Source organism: Oncorhynchus kisutch, linkage group LG18 (genome assembly GCF_002021735.2).
Source record: "Oncorhynchus kisutch isolate 150728-3 linkage group LG18, Okis_V2, whole genome shotgun sequence".
Lineage (NCBI taxonomy): Eukaryota > Metazoa > Chordata > Actinopteri > Salmoniformes > Salmonidae > Oncorhynchus > Oncorhynchus kisutch.
Genome location: NC_034191.2, coordinates 41,136,907 through 41,145,596, shown reverse-complemented (window position 1 = coordinate 41,145,596; position 8,690 = coordinate 41,136,907). Strand labels below are relative to the sequence as shown.

At 40.6% G+C, this 8,690-nt stretch overlaps 1 long non-coding RNA gene across 2 annotated transcripts; it reads left to right on the top strand.

The window, feature by feature from the left end:
- Positions 1–2,801: 2,801 nt before the first annotated feature.
- On the top strand, positions 2,802–8,193 carry LOC116354704 (uncharacterized). 2 transcript variants are annotated; one of them, XR_004203899.1, is made up of 2 exons: positions 2,802–5,384; positions 7,556–8,193. It is a non-coding gene; the product is annotated as an uncharacterized LOC116354704 (long non-coding RNA). The 2 variants fall into 2 exon arrangements; XR_004203898.1 differs by having other exon boundaries at positions 2,802–5,661.
- The last annotated feature ends 497 nt before the right edge of the window (positions 8,194–8,690 follow it).

Genomic DNA, 8,690 nt, shown 5'->3' with positions numbered 1-8,690 from the left:
GTAGGAGGGCAACAACCCAGCAGCAGGACCGCTACCTCCGCCTTTGTGCAAGGAGGAGGAGCACTGCCAGAGCCCTGCAAAATGACGTCCACAGGTGGGGGTTGTGCTTACAGCCCAACACCGTGCAGGACGTTTGGCATTTGCCAGAGAACACCAAGATTGGCAAATTCGCCACTGGCGCCCTGTGCTCTTCACAGATGAAAGCAGGTTCACACTGAGCACGTGACAGACATGACAGAGTCTGGAGATGCCGTGGAGAACATTCTGCTGCCTGCAACATCCTCCAGCATGACCGGTTTGGCGGTGGGTCAGTCATGGTGTGGGGTGGCATTTCTTTGGGGGGCCGCACAGCCCTCCATGTGCTCGTCAGAGGTAGCCTGACTGCCGTTAGGTACCGAGATGAGATCCTCAGACCCCTTGTGAGACCATATGCTGGTGCGGTTGGCCCTGGGTTCCTCCTAATGCAAGACAATGCTAGACCTCATGTGGCTGGAGTGTGTCAGCAGTTCCTGCAAGAGGAAGGCATTGATGCTATGGACTGGCCCGTCCGTTCCCCAGACCTGAATCCAATTGAGCACATCTGGGACATCATGTCTCGCTCCATCCACCAACGCCACATTGCACCACAGACTGTCCAGGAGTTGGCGGATGCTTTAGTCCAGGTCTGGGAGGAGATCCCTTAGGAGACCATCCGCCACCTCATCAGGAGCATGCCCAGGCATTGTAGGGAGGTCATACAGGAACGTGGAGGCCATACACACTACTGAGCCTCATTTTGACTTGTTTTAAGGACATTACATCAAAGTTGGATCAGCCTGTAGTGTGGTTTTCCACTTTAATTTTGAGTATGACTCCAAATCCAGACCTCCATGGGTTGATAAATTTGATTTCCATTGATAATTTTTGTGTGATTTTGTTGTCAGCACATTCAACTATGTAAAGAAAAAAGTATTTAATAAGAACATTTCATTCATTCAGATCTAGGATGTGTAATTTTAGTGTTCCCTTTATTTTTTGAGCAGTGTACATACAGTGTGTGTTAATGCTTTGCTTTTTCCTGTCTGTTAAATGACTCAGCTGTTTTTTTGCTTCCTCAGCAACCTGACGGAACAGCATCTGTTCATCTGCCATGGAACATCTCTTATTAAAGGTTTCCTTTCTTAATTACAGGATCATCATGTATCTCAGCCAGTAAACCCAGATGATGTCAATTAGGAAACGGTAAACAGTCAAATAAAACCAGCGGTGGTTACGAGAGAGCATGGTAACCTTAGCTAGCTATTTTGCTAATATCTAGCTAGCTATTTTTATCTATTGTTGGTGTTTATTTTTTTGCTACCACATATTCAAAAGATTAGCTGGCTGGCTAAACTGGTTCTGGATTTGTCATAAGAATAGGGAAAACTTTGCCATAGATGCAATCCAGTATCTTTGACTTTGTAATCTATTGTTATCTCCCAAATTTTGTAATCTTTCATAAGAGACGTGTTTTTCAACATTGTAATGGACACTATGTAACCTTTGGTAGGTAGGCTGCTGGCAGGCTTCGGCTGCGCAGCCTGGTTTCATAGACTAGACATAACATAGTAAATGTGAATCCAGGATACTCAAATTGTTAGGATATGTTACGTTTGGTTGGGTTACATAACAAGGATGGTTACTTAGGGCAAAAAGGATAGTATGGTGGTTGATGGATGGGCGTATAACGCAAACATCTAGCAACCCAAAGGTTGCGAGTTTGCCTTGCATCATGGACAACATTAGCATTTTAGCAAATTAGCAACAATTTCAACTACATACTACTTTACTCTACTTTGCAACACTTAGCATGTTAGCTAACCCTTCCACTAAACTGAACCCTTTTAGCTAACCCTTCCCCTAACCTTAACCCTTATACCTAACCCTTCCCATAACCTTAACCCTTTTATCTAACTCTCAGCCTAACCTTAAACCTTTAACCTAACTCCTAAACTTAACCCTAACCTTAACCCTAAACCCTAACCTAGCTAATGTTAGCCAGCTAGCTAACGTTAGCCACCTAGCTAGAATTCGTAACATACAGTTGAAGTCGGAAGTTTATATACACCTAAGCCAGATACATTTAAACTCAGTTCATCACAATTCCTGACATTTAATCCTAGTAAGAATTCCCTGTCTTATGTCAGTTAGGATCACAACTTTATTATTATACTTTACATATACTAAATGGGTTGTCTCAGATTTGTGTATAGAATAATTTGAAATGCTTGGAGTCCAGGTTACAGCCAGCGGCTGCTGTACAGCAAAGCCAATTCAGCCCTTGCTTCATGGTTCTCACAGGGGAAGAGACAGGCTACAATGACTTCACTCATGATGCACAACACAAATGACATGTAACAACACCTTGAGCGCATCGGACACGAAACACCAGAACAAATGTAACAACAAAAACAGAAACAGACACTTGAGGTTTAGCTGCACCAAAAAAAGCAGTGAATCATGTCGAGAAGCAAGACTTAAATGGTCAAAACCATTCATCTTGAGGTGATGGGGGGAACAGGGTTGCAAAATGCAATCATATCACGCAATTATAACATTTATAAAATGGTCATATTTATTTTGAATACAAACTAGCTAAAAAAATAAGTGAAAATTGTAAAAATGTTCCAATGGTTTATCTTAATTTTTGTGTAGTAAAGTGGAGGAGCAAACATAAGTTTGCACCCCCTATTTTAATTTCCATGGTTTAGACGGCCAAGTGTAGGCTTCAGTGATAACCTGTTTGGGTTACAGCCCGTGTACACTAGGGGCAGAACCGCGGGGTGAAACACTGTTTCCCATTCATTTTCAATGGAGCGGAGTGGGCGGGGACCGTTGGGCAGCATGAACGTGGTGTGGGAGGCAGCGAAAAGGTTCAGCATTTCAAACGTTATGCAAGTCACCAGCGGTGCTGGGCAATGACCAATCATATCGAGTGGTTCCCATGACGAATTTGACGCTATGCAACCCAAAGCTGGAACACAAATATTCCAGGATGGAAGAAAATGCAAGTAATTCTAACGTCATAACGAATCATGCAAAACATGCAGTTGAGAGGAATATGTTAGTTAATGTAGATACAAACGATTATTCATGTTTTTGGTCATAAAGTTAATTCACGAAAATAGCTAGTTAGAAAGCTAGCTGACAAGCTAACATTAGCCAGCTAGCTAGCTAGCTTTATGGGTGTTTTGACATGAGTATGAAATGTGTAATTCGTGTTGTTTAATGTTTTAGGGACTCCTTAGACAACCAGCAAACCAGGCTGTCATCTTGTGAAACAGGGGTTGTGAATCTAGCTACTGCAAATTGAATGTACAATTTTGTAAGCTTGCCTTGCTGGTATTTGCAATGCATCTGAAGTAACATAGCTAGCTCGTTAACTATGTTCTTGCTAATTGTTTAGTGGAGGATAAAAATACCTGTATGCCTATGGATGTGTAGCTAGCTAGGTAGCCGATCTGTGTATGGCCCCAAAACGTTTGGTATAAATATTATTTCAGAACAGTGGTTTTAATTGCTTCCACCAGTTAATCATTCATCCCCAAGAAATTGCAGAAAATGACTGTTACATGTCAATATTATAATGTCAATATTAGCTAGCTAGCTATGAACCTCAGCTATCATAGCCGGTTGTATCGACTTCAATACAATCTGAATGGCATCAATGAAGCCTATGGATTGAGTAGAATATAATATAACATTATTGTACCAAGGAAGCAAATCATATATTCATGTAGTTATATTACCAAGCATGAGTTCCCCACATTGTAGCCTGTACATTGAATATATTCACTCATCATGTAATCTACCTTGGCAAAATATATGTGCAGTCCATGTAGGAATGTCTTTGGCAATCTTTTTCATTCATATTCAATACCAGGAGTATCAAACTCCAGTCTTTGAATGATGCTGAGTCAGCATGTGTGTATTACAATTATACACTTCAACAGTGTTTACCCATCGTGGTCCTGGGACATCAATGGTTACACATTGTAACTCTGGAATATAATAGAACACATGATTTTAACTAGTTAACAGCTGATTTGTAATTCATATATACAGAACCAGAATTGAAAAAACAGTACACTATCCTTCCCATGTAAATACTCTAAAACAGGTTAATCTCAATATCTAATTTCCTTCATCTGCATTGATCCGATGACACAGGATAGGTGTAGTATTTCATCAAACGAGAGACTTCATTTCAAGTAGAGAATGTGAACCTTTGTGAATGTGAAGCTTTATCGAAAGAAGTTCATTATCCAAGTGTTCTAAATATGCATTATACATATTATAATTGTATTATTATAAATAAAGTTCAATATATACTTTAATACACATCTGGTGTGCACTATAAAAACAGTGGAAGAAAGAGGAGGTGGGGAGAGAAGTGTGAGAGAGTGTCAAATACAGAAATGGAAAGATAAGAACAGAGGAGCAGGGAAGACAGCATATGATTAATGATTTAGAGTTCTACTAAACTTAATATTCTCTCAGATCATCATGATTACATAATAGTGTCTCTAGCAGGGCCCTAACTGGGCCCCCAGTTGGCCAAAGGTTTATCTTAGAGAGTGTCAGGTGGCGATGACAGGACTGGGGCTTGGTATCCTCTCTGACATCAAAACATACCTACAGACGATAGACAGATGGAGAGAGAGAGAGAGAGAGAGAGAGAGAAAGAGAGAGAGAGAGAGAGCATGATTAAGCCTTGTGTGTTTTTAATTCTATCATTGTCAGTCATTATAATCATCAGGAAGTGAAATACAAAACTGACCTTGTATCATTAACTTCTACATCTTCATCTGTATTTCAATGTAAAGTGTCTCTTTAATAATACTTCCTGTTGACCCGACCAAGTGACCTCTCACCTCTGATCAGAAGAATGGGGGAGAGGGGGGAGAGGGATGAAATGAAGGAGAGAGACTGTTATTGAGAAAATAAGGTAGTTAAAAGAGACCTCTGTGTGTGTGGCCTCACCTGGTGTCCACACTGTGGCTGCAGAGTAATTTATACTTAAAAACATGCACAGACACATGAGGACAAACAATATAGCGTAGTTAAAGAAATATAAATAATTGAGTGTCTTACTATTCTCCATGGTTGGTCCTCTTACCTATTCTTTGAAGGTGGAAGCCAGAGTTATACACCCGAGCCTGCTTACTCAACAACACAATCCATCAATCAGACTGACACACAAGTGTGTATGTGTGGGTTGTAGGGTGTCTAATTGAAAAAAATAAAATAATGATGTGACTCCTAAAAGAGCCTGTTTTGTTTTTGTACAGACATCACCCTCACCTGAGAAGAAAAATCTAAGCGAGAGATACTGGGAATTGAATAACTGCAGTTGACATAGCTAAGTAAATGAAATAATACTCTTATTACATTGTGGGTGGCGATTAAACAAGATTTTGGTTGTGCATAGTGTAGCTTATGGTGTTGCCAGGGATCAGCACCCTCTTTGAAAGAAGTAGGAGGTGAAGATCTTCCACACGGATTTCCTCCCATGCTGCGTTGTTGGCCCCCATCCTTGCAACATCTTGCAGTGCATCAGACCTCTCCTCTGGCACACAGCGTAGAATTACAGGTCCCCTCCTGGTCCTCGTGTCCATCCTCATGAAGTTATGCAGTACACAGGTAGACTTCACACATGTCTGTATTCCCCCACAAGGTATCTGTAGGAATATGGAAGGTAAATGTCATTATTAGGCTTTTACATCACCAGGTCATTGTGGATTACTAAAGTATAATATCTCTTATAACAAATCATGATACAATTGGATATACAGTGGGGCAAAAAAGTATTTAGTCAGCCACCAATTGTGCAAGTTCTCCAACTTAAAAAGATGAGAGAGGTCTGTAATTTTCATCATAGGTACACTTCAACTATGACAGACAAAATGAGAAAAGAAAATCCTGAAAATCACATATGAATTTATTTGCAAATTATGGTGGAAAATAAGTATTTGGTCACCTACAAACAAGCAAGATTTCAGGCTCTCACAGACCTGTAACTTCTTCTTTAAGAGGCTCCTCTGTCCTCCACTCGTTACCTGTATTAATGGCACCTGTTTGAACTTGTTATCAGTATAAAAGACACCTGTCCACAACCTCAAACAGTCACACTCCAAACTCCGCTATGCCCAAGACCAAAGAGCTGTCAAAGGACACCAGAAACAAAATTGTAGACCTCCACCAGGCTGGGAAGACTGAATCTGCAATAGGTAAGCAGCTTGGTTTGAAGAAATCAACTGTGGGAGCAATTATTAGGAAATGGAAGACATACAAGACCCCTGATAATCTCCCTCGATCTGGGGCTCCACGCAAGATATCACCCCGTGGGGTCAAAATGATCACAAGAATGGTGAGCAAAAATCCCAGAACCATCACGGGGGGGCCTAGTGAATGACCTGCAGAGAGCTGGGACAAAAGTAACAAAGCCTACCATCAGTAACACACTACGCCGCCAGGGACTCAAATCCTACAGTGCCAGATGTGACCCCCTGCTTAAGACAGTACATGTCCAGGCCCGTCAGAAGTTTGCTAGAGAGCATTTGGATGATCCAGAAGAAGATTGGGAGAATGTCATATGGTCAGATCAAACCAAAATATACGTTTTTGGTAAAAACTCAACTCGTTGTGTTTGGAGGACAAAGAATGCTGAGTTGCATGCAAAGAACACCATACCTACTGTGAAGCATGGGGGTGGAAACATCATGCTTTGGGGCTGTTTCTCTGCAAAGCGACCAGGACGACTGATCTGTGTAAAGGAAAGAATGACTGGGGCCATGCATCGTGAGATTTTGAGTGAAAACCTCCTTCCATCAGCAAGGGCATTGAAGATGAAACGTGGCTGGGTCTTTCAGCATGACAATGATCCCAAACACACCGCCCGGGCAACGAAGGAGTGGCTTCGTAAGAAGCATTTCAAGGTCCTGGAGTGGCCTAGCCAGTCTCCAGATCTCAACCCAATAGAAAATCTTTGGAGGGAGTTGAAAGTCCGTGTTGCCCAGCAACAGCCCCAAAACATCACTGCTCTAGAGGAGATCTGCATGGAGGAATGGGCCAAAATACCAGCAACAGCGTGTGAAAACCTTGTGAACAATTATAGAAAACGTTTGACCTCTGTCATTGCCAACCAAGGGTATATAACAAAGTATTGAGAAACTTTTGTTATTGACCAAATACTTATTTTCCACCACAATTTGAAAATAAATTCATAAAAATCCTACAATGTGATTTTCTGGATGTTCTTTCTCATTTTGTCTGTCATAGTTGAAGTGTACCTATGATGAAAATTACAGGCCTCTATCATCTTTTTAAGTGGGAGAACTTGCACAATTGGTGGCTGACTAAATACTTTTTTGCCCCACTGTATAGATGCATGTGCACACACAGCTTGATAATATCAAGGATAGCATCAAAAATGAATACATGAATACCACTTGAAGCTTAATGATGACTTGATCATTTGAATCCGCTGTGTAGTGCTAAGGCAAAAACTAAAATATGCACCCCTTTGAATCCACAGGACCAGGACTGAGATCCCCTGCTCTTTATTGGGACCTCTTCATCTGCATACCATGCTTTCACGGCTCTCTGTATCTGAGGACAGAAAACATCACAAGAAACTGACTTCATTATACTCAAATTAGACGGCAGTGAATATTATGTTATTATTATCTCTGTCCACACTTCGTTCTAGGGACTGGAACTATACAAAAGTACTTGCCCTATCCAGAATAGCCTACTATCTTTGACAATTGGAGCTGCTATCCTTTCACCCTCTTCCTTTGCTGTTAGCTAGCTACCTACAAATGCATTTGGAGTTAGTTTTTTACAATGAAAATACATCAAGATAGCTGGCTAATTCTGAAGTTAGGTAGCTGGTTATATTTAATTTATTTAGCTAGCTAGCTATTCAGTTTTTAAAGTTGGCTAGATAGCTAACTAGCTATGTTAGCAGCTGATTTGAGTTAGCCTGCACTATAGCTAGTTAGCTAATAATATATTGTTTAATTTTTTTTTCTAAATGTATTTACTTACTTGAATAGGTTCTCCCAGCCATGTGGATGATTGGAAACACAGCAGAAAAGTATATTTGTCGCCAGAGTGGTTTAAAGCATATTGCTATTTACCTGTAAATAAATTAATGAACTGGAGAATGGATTAAACTGTTGACCCATTTAATAACCAGACCTTCATACAAACTTGCTACACTGAATTATTGATGCACAACCGAACTGCCAGCACACCCGCACACAGGGCAATTTACCGTGTGCTAGTGAACTAAGGAAGAACTTTGCAGTTGTTTCTGATTACTAAACAATGCCATGCTGGTGGGTGGTAATTTTCTAATAGAACCCAGCCCTGACAATAAATGTAGACTGAAAAGTATTAGTACGTCACATCATAGCGGAAACACACAGCATTGCCACTTCACTCTCAAATATACCATATTTTGACTAAAACTATGACTTAATGACTTCAATCATTGTTCAACATCGTGGGTAAGCTCTGGGCATCTTTTTTCAGTAGAAAAAAATGAATTCCCACTCTTTTGGGCCTTTTTAATAGTCAATATACAATCTGCATTACCTGGAGCCAGCACAGCTTTGAAAAAATGTATACATTTCTATAGAATATAGCAAAGAAAGTCACAGAAT